Source organism: Bombina bombina, chromosome 5 (assembly GCF_027579735.1).
Source record: "Bombina bombina isolate aBomBom1 chromosome 5, aBomBom1.pri, whole genome shotgun sequence".
In the NCBI taxonomy this organism is placed as follows: Eukaryota; Metazoa; Chordata; class Amphibia; order Anura; family Bombinatoridae; genus Bombina; species Bombina bombina.
Window position 1 is genome coordinate 709,492,341 of NC_069503.1, and position 14,724 is coordinate 709,507,064.

Sequence of the window (14,724 nt, forward strand, 5' to 3'; positions counted from 1 at the left end):
TCCAATCAGCCAATAGAATGCGAGCTCAATCCTATTGGCTGATTGCATCAGCCAATAGGATTTTTTCACCTTTAATTCCGATTGGCTGATAGAATTCTATCAGCCAATTGGAATTCAAGGGACGCCATCTTGGATGATGTCATTTAAAGGAGAATTCCTTCTTGAAGATCCATTGAAAGAAGAGGATGCTCCGTGCCGGATGTCTTGAAGATGGGGCCGCTCCACGTCAGAAGGATGAAGATAGAAGATGCCGTCTGGATGAAGACTTCTGCCCGTCTGGAGGATGACTTCTTGCCGCTTGGATGAAGACTTCTCCTGTCTTCGCTGGGGACTTCTTGCCACTTGGATGAAGACTTCTCCCGGCTTCGTTGAGGATAGATGTCCGGTCTTCAAAAACTGTAAGTGGATTTTCGGGGGTTAGTGTTAGGTTTTTTTAAGGGTTTATTGGGTGGGTTTTATTTTTAGATCAGGGACTTTGGGCAAGGAAAAAGAGCTAAATGCCCTTTTAAGAGCAATTCCCAACCAAATACCCTTTTCAGGGCAATGGGGAGCTTAGGTTTTTTAGATAGGGTTTTATTTGGGGAGTTTGGTTGTGTGGGTGTTGGGTTTTACTGTTGGGGGGTTGTTTGTATTTTTGTTTTACAGGTAAAAGAGCTGATTTCTTTGGGGCAATGCCCAGCAAAAGGCCCTTTTAAGGGCTATTGGCAGTTTAGTTTAGGCTAGGGTTTTTTTATTTTGGGGGGGCTTTTTTATTTTGATAGGGCTATTAGATTAGGTGTAATTAGTTTAAATATTTGATCATTTCTTTTTTATTTTGTGTTATTTAGTGTTTTGTTTTTTTGTAATTTAGTTAATTGTATTTAATTAATGTAATTTATTTAATTTTATTGTAAGGTTAGGTGTTAGTGTAAGGCAGGTTAGGTTTTATTTTACAGGTAAATTTGTATTTATTTTAACTAGGTAGTTAGTAAATAGTTAATAACTATTTACTAACTAGTCTACCTAGTTAAAATAAATACAAACTTAGTTGTGAAATAAAAATAAAACCTAAGATAGCTACAATGTAACTATTCGTTATATTTTATCTAGCTTAGGGTTTATTTTCCAGGTAAGTATTTAGTTTTAAATTGGAATTATTTAGGTATTAATTGTAATTTTTATTTAGATTTATTTTAATTATGTTAAAATTAGAGGGTTAGGGTTAGACTTAGGGCTAGGTTTAGGGGTTAATAACTTTAGTATAGTGGCGTCGTTTTTTGGGCAGCAGATTAGGGGTTAATAACAGTAATGTGGGTTGCGGCGATGTTAGGGACAGCGGATTAGGGGTTAATAATATTTAAATAGTGTTTGCAATGCGGGAGTGCGGCAGTTTAGGGGTTAATATGTTTATTATAGTGGTGGCGATGTCCGGAGCAGCAGACTAGGGTTTCATAATTTTATTTTGGTTTTTGCGATGCGGGAGGGCCTCAGTTTAGGGGTTAATAGGTAGTTTATGGGTGTTAGTGTACTTTGTGACAATTTAGTTCTGAGCTTTATGTTACAGCTTTGTAGCGTAAAACCCGTAACTACTGATTTTCTGTTTACGGTATGGATCTTGACGGTAAAGGCTGTACCGCTCACTTTTTGGCCTCCCAGGCAAACTCGTAATACCAGCGCTATGGAAGTCCCATTGAAAAAGAACTTTTTGAAAGCTGCGGTAGTTACGTTGCGTTACGGCCAAAAAAGTGTGACGTACAGCTATACCTGCAAGTATGGTTGCCAGGTGTCCGTTATTAGACCGGACTGTCTGGTATTTCAGGCTACTGCCCGGTAATTTTATTTTTAAAAAACCGGACATAGCCTTTTGTAGTTTTCTTTACAATTTGTTTACTATGACCTGCTAGCTGCTTTACCCAACAAGCCCAGCCCCTGTAGGTTAGCCCGTGTGTCACTGTCAATCAACTCAGGCTCTGCTAAGCTGATCGGATCATCATCTTTCTGATCCTGACAGTGTGCAGAGCCGGAGTTGCAGTCGGACCCTCTCTGCGCTGCCTGCCAGGCTGCCAAACGCAGTCCATCTGCCTGTAAGTGTAACTGCAGCCTTGCTATGCTGTGGGCCGGACCGACGTCGTCACGTGATCACGCGGGTCACGTGAGCGTGACGTCACGTCAGAGAAGACCCGCTCTCAGTCTGAGTTAGTGTATTGCCTGCAGCAGAGTGGCAAGTCAGATTTTCTCTGACTGTGCCTGGGAGCCAGCAAGAAATTAAATAGTGCGTGCCCACTGCCCAGCCAAGGGAAATTGGGAATAGACTTTCTTTGGCCTAGATTTAGAGTTCGGCGGTAGCCGTCAAAACCAGCGTTAGAGGCTCCTAACGCTGGTTTTGGGCGCCCGCTGGTATTTGGAGTCAGTGATTAAAGGGTCTAACGCTCACTTTACAGCCGCGACTTTTCCATACCGCAGATCCCCCTACGCCATTTGCGTAGCCTATCTTTTCAATGGGATCTTCCTAACGCCGGTATTTAGAGTCGTTTCTGCAGTGAGCGTTAGAGCTCTAACGACAAGATTCCAGCCGCCTGAAAATAGCAGGAGTTAAGAGCTTTCTGGCTAACGCCGGTTTATAAAGCTCTTAACTACTGTACCCTAAAGTACACTAACACCCATAAACTACCTATGTACCCCTAAACCGAGGTCCCCCCACATCGCCGCCACTCGATTAAAATTTTTAACCCCTAATCTGCCGACCGCCACCTACGTTATACTTATGTACCCCTAATCTGCTGCCCCTAACACCGCCGACCCCTGTATTATATCTATTAACCCCTAACTTGCCCCCCACAACGTCGCCGCAAGCTACTTAAAATAATTAACCCCTAATCTTCCGACCGCAAATCGCCGCCACCTACGTTATCCCTATGTACCCCTAATCTGCTACCCCTAACATCGCCGACCCCTATGTTATATTTATTAACCCCTAATCTGCCCCCCACAACGTCGCCGACACCTACCTACACTTATTAACCCCTAATCTGCCGAGCGGACCTGAGCGCTACTATAATAAAGTTATTAACCCCTAATCCGCCTCACTAACCCTATCATAAATAGTATTAACCCCTAATCTGCCCTCCCTAACATCGCCGACACCTACCTTCAATTATTAACCCCTAATCTGCCGACCGGAGCTCACCGCTATTCTAATAAATGTATTAACCCCTAAAGCTAAGTCTAACCCTAACACTAACACCCCCCTAAGTTAAATATAATTTTTATCTAACGAAATAAATTAACTCTTATTAAATAAATAATTCCTATTTAAAGCTAAATACTTACCTGTAAAATACATCCTAATATAGCTACAATATAAATTATAATTATATTATAGCTATTTTAGGATTAATATTTATTTTACAGGCAACTTTGTAATTATTTTAACCAGGTACAATAGCTATTAAATAGTTAAGAACTATTTAATAGTTACCTAGTTAAAATAATTACAAATTTACCTGTAAAATAAATCCTAACCTAAGATATAATTAAACCTAACACTACCCTATCAATAAAATAATTAAATAAACTACCTACAATTACCTACAATTAACCTAACACTACACTATCAATAAATTAATTAAACACAATTGCTACAAATAAATAAAATTAAATAAACTATCTAAAGTACAAAAAATAAAAAAGAACTAAGTTACAGAAAATAATAAAATATTTACAAACATAAGAAAAATATTACAACAATTTTAAACTAATTACACCTACTCTAAGCCCCCTAATAAAATAACAAAGCCCCCCAAAATAAAAAATTCCCTACCCTATTCTAAAATACAAATATTACAAGCTCTTTTACCTTACCAGCCCTGAACAGGGCCCTTTGCGGGGCATGCCCCAAGAATTTCAGCTCTTTTGCCTGTAAAAAAAAACATACAATACCCCCCCCCCCAACATTACAACCCACCACCCACATACCCCTAATCTAACCCAAACCCCCCTTAAATAAACCTAACACTACCCCCCTGATGATCTTCCTACCTTGTCTTCACCATGCCAGGTTCACCGATCCGTCCTGGCTCCAAGATCTTCATCCAACCCAAGCGGGGGCTAGACATCCACTGAAGAAGTCCAGAAGAGGGTCCAAAGTCTTCCTCCTATCCGGCAAGAAGAGGACATCCGGACCGGCAAACATCTTCTCCAAGCGGCATCTTCTATCTTCTTCCATCCGATGACGACCGGCTCCATCTTGAAGACCTCCAGCGCGGATCCATCCTCTTCTTCCGACGACTAGACGACGAATGACGGTTCCTTTAAGGGACGTCATCCAAGATGGCGTCCCTCGAATTCCGATTGGCTGATAGGATTCTATCAGCCAATCGGAATTAAGGTAGGAATTTTCTGATTGGCTGATGGAATCAGCCAATCAGAATATAGTTCAATCCGATTGGCTGATCCAATCAGCCAATCAGATTGAGCTCGCATTCTATTGGCTGTTCCGATCAGCCAATAGAATGCGAGCTCAATCTGATTGGCTGATTGGATCAGCCAATCGGATTGAACTTGATTCTGATTGGCTGATTCCATCAGCCAATCAGAAAATTCCTACCTTAATTCCGATTGGCTGATAGAATCCTATCAGCCAATCGGAATTCGAGGGACGCCATCTTGGATGACGTCCCTTAAAGGAACCGTCATTCGTCGTCTAGTCGTCGGAAGAAGAGGATGGATCCGCGCTGGAGGTCTTCAAGATGGAGCCGGTCGTCATCGGATGGAAGAAGATAGAAGATGCCGCTTGGAGAAGATGTTTGCCGGTCCGGATGTCCTCTTCTTGCCGGATAGGAGGAAGACTTTGGACCCTCTTCTGGACTTCTTCAGTGGATGTCTAGCCCCCGCTTGGGTTGGATGAAGATCTTGGAGCCAGGACGGATCGGTGAACCTGGCATGGTGAAGACAAGGTAGGAAGATCATCAGGGGGGTAGTGTTAGGTTTATTTAAGGGGGGTTTGGGTTAGATTAGGGGTATGTGGGTGGTGGGTTGTAATGTTGGGGGGGGGGGGGTATTGTATGTTTTTTTTTACAGGCAAAAGAGCTGAAATTCTTGGGGCATGCCCCGCAAAGGGCCCTGTTCAGGGCTGGTAAGGTAAAAGAGCTTGTAATATTTGTATTTTAGAATAGGGTAGGGAATTTTTTATTTTGGGGGGCTTTGTTATTTTATTAGGGGGCTTAGAGTAGGTGTAATTAGTTTAAAATTGTTGTAATATTTTTCTTATGTTTGTAAATATTTTATTATTTTCTGTAACTTAGTTCTTTTTTATTTTTTGTACTTTAGATAGTTTATTTAATTTTATTTATTTGTAGCAATTGTGTTTAATTAATTTATTGATAGTGTAGTGTTAGGTTAATTGTAGGTAATTGTAGGTAGTTTATTTAATTATTTTATTGATAGGGTAGTGTTAGGTTTAATTATATCTTAGGTTAGGATTTATTTTACAGGTAAATTTGTTATTATTTTAACTAGGTAACTATTAAATAGTTCTTAACTATTTAATAGCTATTGTACCTGGTTAAAATAAATACAAAGTTGCCTGTAAAATAAATATTAATCCTAAAATAGCTATAATATAATTATAATTTATATTGTAGCTATATTAGGATTTATTTTACAGGTAAGTATTTAGCTTTAAATAGGAATCATTTATTTAATAAGAGTTAATTTATTTCGTTAGATAAAAATTATATTTAACTTAGGGGGGTGTTAGTGTTAGGGTTAGACTTAGCTTTAGGGGTTAATACATTTATTAGAATAGCGGTGAGCTCCGGTCGGCAGATTAGGGGTTAATAATTGAAGGTAGGTGTCGGCGATGTTAGGGAGGGCAGATTAGGGGTTAATACTATTTATGATAGGGTTAGTGAGGCGGATTAGGGGTTAATAACTTTATTATAGTAGCGCTCAGGTCCGCTCGGCAGATTAGGGGTTAATAAGTGTAGGCAGGTGTCGGCGACGTTGTGGGGGGCAGATTAGGGGTTAATAAATATAACATAGGGGTCGGCGATGTTAGGGCAGCAGATTAGGGGTACATAGGGATAACGTAGGTGGCGGCGGTTTACGGAGCGGCAGATTAGGGGTTAAAAGTGTAATGCAGGGGTCAGCGATAGCGGGGGCGGCAGATTAGGAGTTAATAAGTGTAAGGTTAGGGGTGTTTAGACTCGGGGTACATGTTAGGGTGTTAGGTGCAGACTTAGGAGGTGTTTCCCCATAGGAAACAATGGGGCTGCGTTAGGAGCTGAACGCTGCTTTTTTGCAGGTGTTAGGTTTTTTTTCAGCTCAAACAGCCCCATTGTTTCCTATGGGAGAATCGTGCACGAGCACGTTTTTGATGCCGGCCGCGTCCGTAAGCAACTCTGGTATCGAGAGTTGCATTTGCGGTAAAAATGCTCTACGCTCCTTTTTTGGAGCCTAACGCAGCATTTGTTTGAACTCTCGATACCAGAGTTAAATTTATGGTGCGGCCAGAAAAAAACCCGCGGAGCGTTAACAGCCCTTTTACCGCCGAACTCTAAATCTAGGCCTTTGTGTGTAGTGAGTGACTGACCTAGTCAAGTACACAATGAGGTATTTGGCATGTTTGTCTCTCTGACCAGTCTGTTAAGATTTAATATCACCCACAAAAAAAAGTAATTGTATATATATATATATATATATATATAATTATTTGTACTGACGGGACAATAACGTTGAAATTTAACTTTCTTGATTCAAATATGGCATGTGATTTTAAACACCTTTCGAATTTACTTCTATTATCTAATTTGCTTAAGTTTCTTGGTATCCTTTGTTTTTAAAGCATAACTAGGTACGCTAAGGAGCAGCAAAGCATTAGTGGGACCTAGCTGTTGATTTGTGGCTGCATATATATGCCACTTGTCATTGGGTCAACCAATGTATTCAGCTAGCTCCCAGTAGTGCATTGGTGCTCTTTCAGCAAAGGATACCAAGAGAACGAAGCAAATTTGCTACTAGAAGTAAATTGGATTTTTTTTGTAAAAAAACTGTATGATTTGTCTGAATCATAAAAAAAAATTAAGGTTTCACGCCCCTTTCATGCCATGGGGCATCCAGGGAGTGCGTGTATATGTGTGTATGTTTATGTGTATATGTGAGTGTGTCTGTATGTGTGTGTGTTTGTATATGTATGTATGAGTGAGTGTGTGTGTGTATGTTGTCTGTGTGAGAGTGAGTGTGTATGCATGTATGTATGTAGGTGTGAGTGTGTGTATGTGAGGTGTCTGAGGTAGGCACATAGATAATGTTGTACCTCTTCAAATATGCTCACAGGTTTTAGTCACTTGGGTATATATACATATCTACATATATGTATGTATAACGTGAGTATATGTATGTATTAGTGTGTGTTTGCATTGTGTGTGTATAAGTGAGAGTGTGTATTTGAGTGAAGGGGTGTGTGTGTGTATGTATGAGTAAGTGTGTGTGTATGTGAGGTAGGCACGTAGATAATGTTGTACCTCTTCAAATGTGCTCACAGATTTTAGTCACTTGGGCAAAAATGGCAAAGGCCAAATTGTTTTTGCATACTGCTAAAAAGTTAGAGGGAATGTTGTGTACAGGGTACACATAGGGCTCCATGTACAAAGCAGTGTGAGCTGGTCCAGAGCCCTTGTGGGGCAGGCTCGCACATGCAAGCCTGCTTCCCGCAATGTAAGAAGAAGTGGTCACCTCAGAGGTGGCAAAGAGAAATCACAGAGAGCTCATTTGCCCTCGGTGATTAACAGTCCATTCTCTTGCTCGATTGGTCATGTGAGGGAAGGGGCAGGTATTACACACTCATCATAGTTTGTAATCATGTAGTTTGAAAAGATGTGGAAAAAGAAGGCGACCCCTAGTGCAAATCAATTATGGAGATATAATGAGTATCTACTTTTAATAACAAGGGAATACTCACAAATTGTGTTGCACACTGTAGTGCAAATGGAGCATACTAGGTATATTATGGTGACCTAGTGCACATTTAAACCAAGGTAGTGCTGCTGCAATAGGAAATATACTCCAAGTGAACTGCTGATGAACGTCAGGACCAAAAGAAGAAGACTCCAGTGTAGAAATGAGTATAAAAAATTTAATATAAAAAGGTTTAAAAAATTTTTTATACTCATTTCTACACTGGAGTCTTCTTCTTTTGGTCCTGACGTTCATCAGCAGTTCACTTGGAGTACATTTCCTATTGCAGCAGCACTACCTTGGTTTAAATGTGCACTAGGTCACCATAATATACCTAGTATGCTCCATTTGCACTACAGTGTGCAACACAATTTGTGAGTATTCCCTTGTTATTAAAAGTAGATACTCATTATATCTCCATAATTGATTTGCACTAGGGGTCGCCCTCTTTTTCCACATCTTTTCAAACTACAGATTTTCTTTCTATTTTTGGGAGGAGCAGCCACAGCACGGTGCACAGTCTACTGGGACACTGTGAAGTTCCCAGACCAAGTTCCTAGGCATTATCTCTGCCTTTCTACACTGTGAGTATGTTTTTTTCTCTTATACTCCATTTATGATTTATTGACTACACTAGGAGGCGCCCTTTTTCTCTGCTTAGTTTGTAATCATGCATATGGGCCAGCGGACAAACAGATCAAGTTGAGAAGCTGTCCGCACGCCTTTTAATACATGGGGCCCATAGTGCATATGCGTTGTTCATTGACACATGTGGGGAACAAGTCTACAAGGAAGGTACATGAAGTTAGACAATTAGTCTAACCATTAGTAATTAGTGATGGCCACAAAAGTTCAATTTACTTAATTTCACTAAAAATCCTCTCACTTGTGTGGTAAATTGATGTATTAAAAGCAAATAATTGTACACTCATCTGTCCAGGGGCTTGTTTTGGACTATATTATAATAATGAGGGTTGCAAAAAGGTTTTAAAAAAATTCCAACATAAAAAGGAGCCCCAGTTTAAGAATCTCTGCTTTAAATTACTATTCAACTTACTCTCTGGTTATGACCGATGTCAAATGTTTAATTATACTAATACTTACTATTGCTAATTTCTGCACCAGATCATATCTACATTAAAAAAATTACCTCAGTAGCCAATCTTGGCATTATGAAAGTGTAGGGCTGCTTGACTGCATGGAAAAAATAAAGGCCTTATCCTTAATGTCCCTGGTGGAGCTATGATATGGAATTTTTCCGCAAGAAGGCCGGTGAACCCCCTTTTAACTTTTGGGATGATGGATATGCACCTTCGGGCTCCTAACCCACAGAGCGTTTGGCGTAGAGGCAGAGAGTGCTGGAAGTTTAATGATAAGCAGTATGAGCAAGGGACTAACTGTTCCTTTCGTCACGTCTGCACCTACTGCAGCTGTCCACACCCCTGTTTTGATTGTAACCGTAGAAAGGATAGTTCAGGGACTAGGGGACCAGTCTGGGGACCTGCTGCGGGAAAGGGGCCCAACCCCTCTGAACCTAGCTGCAATTAAGCTGTGGCTAGATTCTTATCCTGACATGGAGGTGGCCAAGTTGTTACTGCTGGGCATTCAGGAGGGGTTTATGATTCCCGTTTCTTCGACAGTGTTAGGTGCTAAGAAGCACATTAACTTTCCAGGGGTTGACAGGGAAAAGCTGGGTAAAGAAGTCACGCAAGGTCTAATTGCAGGTCCATTTCCTGTCTTGACGATCTCTGACTTGGTAGTTTCCCTGCTCGGGGTGGTACCAAAGAGGGAACTGGGTAAATTTCACCCTATTCAACACCTATCCTACCCAAAGAGCCAGTCTGTGAATGATGCCATTGATCCATCAATTAGTTCCGTGCACTACCAGTTGTTTAATTAGGTGCTTGACTTAGTGAAACTGGAGGGGCGTGGGTGTTCCTCTTGCAAAGGACAAAATGAAGGGCCCTTGCATGAGGCTTAACTTTCTGGGTATCAAAATTGATACAATGCCAATGCTTTGTCATCTGCCAGAGGATTAGGTCCTTTGTATGCTGGAAGCGATTTCCATGGCTGCTGCAGTGCATTGGTTTGAATGATTTACAGTCAGTGTTAGGGCTTTTGAATTTTGGGTGATCCCCATGGGCAGGATTTTTAACCTGCGCCTGGAAGAACCCTTGAAAGGTGGAAATAGGAAGGGATGGTAGATTAGGGTCACTTCAGAGATGAGGGAAGATTTGAATATCTGGCAATAGTTTTGAGTGGATTTTAACGGGGTTCTGTTGTGGAGAATGGGCCCGGTGTCTAGCCAAGCTTTGTCCCTCTACACCGATACTTATGGTTATGGGGCTTTCCTGGAGGGTGAATGGAGCACTGAGCCATGGCCCACCCATTGATTGGAGCAAGGTCTTACCAGGAACCTAACCCTCTTAGAACTGTTTCCCATCGTTGTGGCAGTGGAGCTGTGTGGGAATAGCCTTAAGGAACTGTACAATAATCTTCTGGTCTGAAAATCTTAGTATAGTCTTTGCTATCAAAAAGTTGTCAGCTTCCTCTCAGATAGTGGGGAGATATCTACGTCACCTTATGCTTGCAGCTCAATATTAAGTTTGCGGCTTGCCATGTGCCGAGGGTTGATAATGTAGTGACAGATGTGCTATCCAGGTTTCAATGGGCGCAGTTTAGGAGGTTGGTGCAGCGGCTGCCATTGACGGCCTCCCATGTCCTTCTTTTCTCTGGCAGATTGCAGGAGTTGGGATGAGGATTTCCCTTTAGTGCGAGCTTCTTTGGCACCTGTGACTTGGAAGGCCTATTAACATCACTTGGAAGGGTGGGTTCAGTTCTGTCAGGAGAGGTCAGTTTCTCTTGATGATGGGTCCCAGGTACTGTTGTTAGACTGGTTGTTGGGGATGCAGAATGTGGAAAATAAGAAAGGTGGTGTGCACAAAAGACTGGCATCTTTGTCATTTTTTAATAAGATGTATGGGTTGTCTGATTTCTCCAATGCATTTCTGGTTCGTCAGGTGGTAAAAGGTTGGGGTCATTTAGAGCCATGTCAGCAGAATGTAAGGGAACCAATTACCACACAGCGCTTGCGTGACCTTCTCCTTTGTCTTCCTCAGACCTGTTTGTCCGACTTTCAGACTCGCTTGTTTTGGCTAGCGTTCACCTTAGCATTTTTCGAAGCCTTGCGAGTGGTGGGGTACTGGTGTCCCCCTCCAATATGGCTTGCGGTAGAGGGGTGCAGGTGTTCAGGTCATCGGGGAGACTTTACTAATCTTTTTGGCTCGGTCCAAAATGGACCAAGAGGCTAGGGGCACCTAGTGGACTATTCCTTCACAATCAGTTGACACATGTGGGGAACAAGTCTACAAGGAAGGTACATGAAGTTAGACAATTAGTCTAACCATTAGTAATTAGCGATGGCCACAAAAGTTCAATTTACTTAATTTCACTAAAAATCCTCTCACTTGTGTGGTAAATTGATGTATTAAAAGCAAATAATTGTACACTCATCTGTCCAGGGGCTTGTTTTGGACTATATTATAATAATGAGGGTTGCAAAAAGGTTTTAAAAAAATTCCAACATAAAAAGGAGCCCCAGTTTAAGAATCTCTGCTTTAAATTACTATTCAACTTACTCTCTGGTTATGACCGATGTCAAATGTTTAATTATACTAATACTTACTATTGCTAATTTCTGCACCAGATCATATCTACATTAAAAAAATTACCTCAGTAGCCAATCTTGGCATTATGAAAGTGTAGGGCTGCTTGACTGCATGGAAAAAATAAAGGCCTTATCCTTAATGTCCCTGGTGGAGCTATGATATGGAATTTTTCCGCAAGAAGGCCGGTGAACCCCCTTTTAACTTTTGGGATGATGGATATGCACCTTCGGGCTCCTAACCCACAGGGCGTTTGGCGTAGAGGCAGAGAGTGCTGGAAGTTTAATGATAAGCAGTATGAGCAAGGGACTAACTGTTCCTTTCGTCACGTCTGCACCTACTGCAGCTGTCCACACCCCTGTTTTGATTGTAACCGTAGAAAGGATAGTTCAGGGACTAGGGGACCAGTCTGGGGACCTGCTGCGGGAAAGGGGCCCAACCCCTCTGAACCTAGCTGCAATTAAGCTGTGGCTAGATTCTTATCCTGACATGGAGGTGGCCAAGTTGTTACTGCTGGGCATTCAGGAGGGGTTTATGATTCCCGTTTCTTCGACAGTGTTAGGTGCTAAGAAGCACATTAACTTTCCAGGGGTTGACAGGGAAAAGCTGGGTAAAGAAGTCACGCAAGGTCTAATTGCAGGTCCATTTCCTGTCTTGACGATCTCTGACTTGGTAGTTTCCCTGCTCGGGGTGGTACCAAAGAGGGAACTGGGTAAATTTCACCCTATTCAACACCTATCCTACCCAAAGAGCCAGTCTGTGAATGATGCCATTGATCCATCGATTAGTTCCGTGCACTACCAGTTGTTTAATTAGGTGCTTGACTTAGTGAAACTGGAGGGGCGTGGGTGTTCCTCTTGCAAAGGACAAAATGAAGGGCCCTTGCATGAGGCTTAACTTTCTGGGTATCAAAATTGATACAATGCCAATGCTTTGTCATCTGCCAGAGGATTAGGTCCTTTGTATGCTGGAAGCGATTTCCATGGCTGCTGCAGTGCATTGGTTTGAATGATTTACAGTCAGTGTTAGGGCTTTTGAATTTTGGGTGATCCCCATGGGCAGGATTTTTAACCTGCGCCTGGAAGAACCCTTGAAAGGTGGAAATAGGAAGGGATGGTAGATTAGGGTCACTTCAGAGATGAGGGAAGATTTGAATATCTGGCAATAGTTTTGAGTGGATTTTAACGGGGTTCTGTTGTGGAGAATGGGCCCGGTGTCTAGCCAAGCTTTGTCCCTCTACACCGATACTTATGGTTATGGGGCTTTCCTGGAGGGTGAATGGAGCACTGAGCCATGGCCCACCCATTGATTGGAGCAAGGTCTTACCAGGAACCTAACCCTCTTAGAACTGTTTCCCATCGTTGTGGCAGTGGAGCTGTGTGGGAATAGCCTTAAGGAACTGTACAATAATCTTCTGGTCTGAAAATCTTAGTATAGTCTTTGCTATCAAAAAGTTGTCAGCTTCCTCTCAGATAGTGGGGAGATATCTACGTCACCTTATGCTTGCAGCTCAATATTAAGTTTGCGGCTTGCCATGTGCCGAGGGTTGATAATGTAGTGACAGATGTGCTATCCAGGTTTCAATGGGCGCAGTTTAGGAGGTTGGTGCAGCGGCTGCCATTGACGGCCTCCCATGTCCTTCTTTTCTCTGGCAGATTGCAGGAGTTGGGATGAGGATTTCCCTTTAGTGCGAGCTTCTTTGGCACCTGTGACTTTGAAGGCCTATTAACATCACTTGGAAGGGTGGGTTCAGTTCTGTCAGGAGAGGTCAGTTTCTCTTGATGATGGGTCCCAGGTACTGTTGTTAGACTGGTTGTTGGGGATGCAGAATGTGGAAAATAAGAAAGGTGGTGTGCACAAAAGACTGGCATCTTTGTCATTTTTTAATAAGATGTATGGGTTGTCTGATTTCTCCAATGCATTTCTGGTTCGTCAGGTGGTAAAATGTTGGGGTCATTTAGAGCCATGTCAGCAGAATGTAAGGGAACCAATTACGACCCAGCACTTGCGTGACCTTCTCCTTTGTCTTCCTCAGACCTGTTTGTCCGACTTTCAGACTCGCTTCTTTTGGCTAGCGTTCACCTTAGCATTTTTTCGAAGCCTTGCGAGTGGTGGAGTACTGGTGTCCCCCTCCAATATGGCTTGCGGTAGAGGGGTGCAGGTGTTCAGGTCATCGGGGAGACTTTACTAATCTTTTTGGCTCGGTCCAAAATGGACCAAGAGGCTAGGGGCACCTAGTGGACTATTCCTTCACAATCAGTTGAAGGGGTTTGCTTAGTGTACTTTGCCAGATCTTACATAGAGATCTGGCCTTCGGGTACTAATCAGTTCCTGACTCATTCAGTTTGTGCCTTTCCAGATATCAGTTCCATCGAGTTTTGGCTAGAGCAGCGGTTTTAGCTGGTTTGGATCCTAAGAAAATTGCTACAAGTGCCACTGCCCTAAGCTGTCCGGTTGAATCCATTAAGTGGTTTGGCGTGCTGGAGGTCCCAGTGGTATAAAGTGTATGTCCGCCCTTCGGTTAAGATTTAATGGTTTGCATGTATATTTCTCTGCTCTTATCCAGGTTTTCCTCTCCCCTTTTCCTGCATAGTTTGTTGTTGGTTGTTGGGTATAGTGCTTTAAAGGACTAGGCTAGTCAAAATTAAACTTTCATGATTCAGATAGAATATGCAATTTTAATCAACTTTCTAATTTACTCCTATTATCAAATTTTCTTTGTTCTCTTGGTATCTTTATTTGGTTTTTAGCTTAGGAACTGGCCCGTTTTTGGTTCAGCACTTGGGTAGCGCTTGCTGATTGGTGGCTACATTTAGACACCAATCAGAAAGAATCAGAAAGAACTACACAGTAGTTACTGCAATGAAGTCAGATATCCATTAGATGTCAATGGCTTTTCAGGGTGTTAAGATTGGCTGGTCAAATATGGTAGCAAGATTGCAGTGAAGGAATTTCTTGTCTAAGGCAGCCTATAGGGTATGGAAGAAGGTAAATAGGGAGTTAGGGAAGGCGTCATGGACACTGGGGGATTTGTTGTCTAACATGATAACTTGTCGGTGGACAAGAGACATTTGTATAGGCTGGATGACGTGCATTTGTCTGATGAGGGCCTGGGATATTTTAT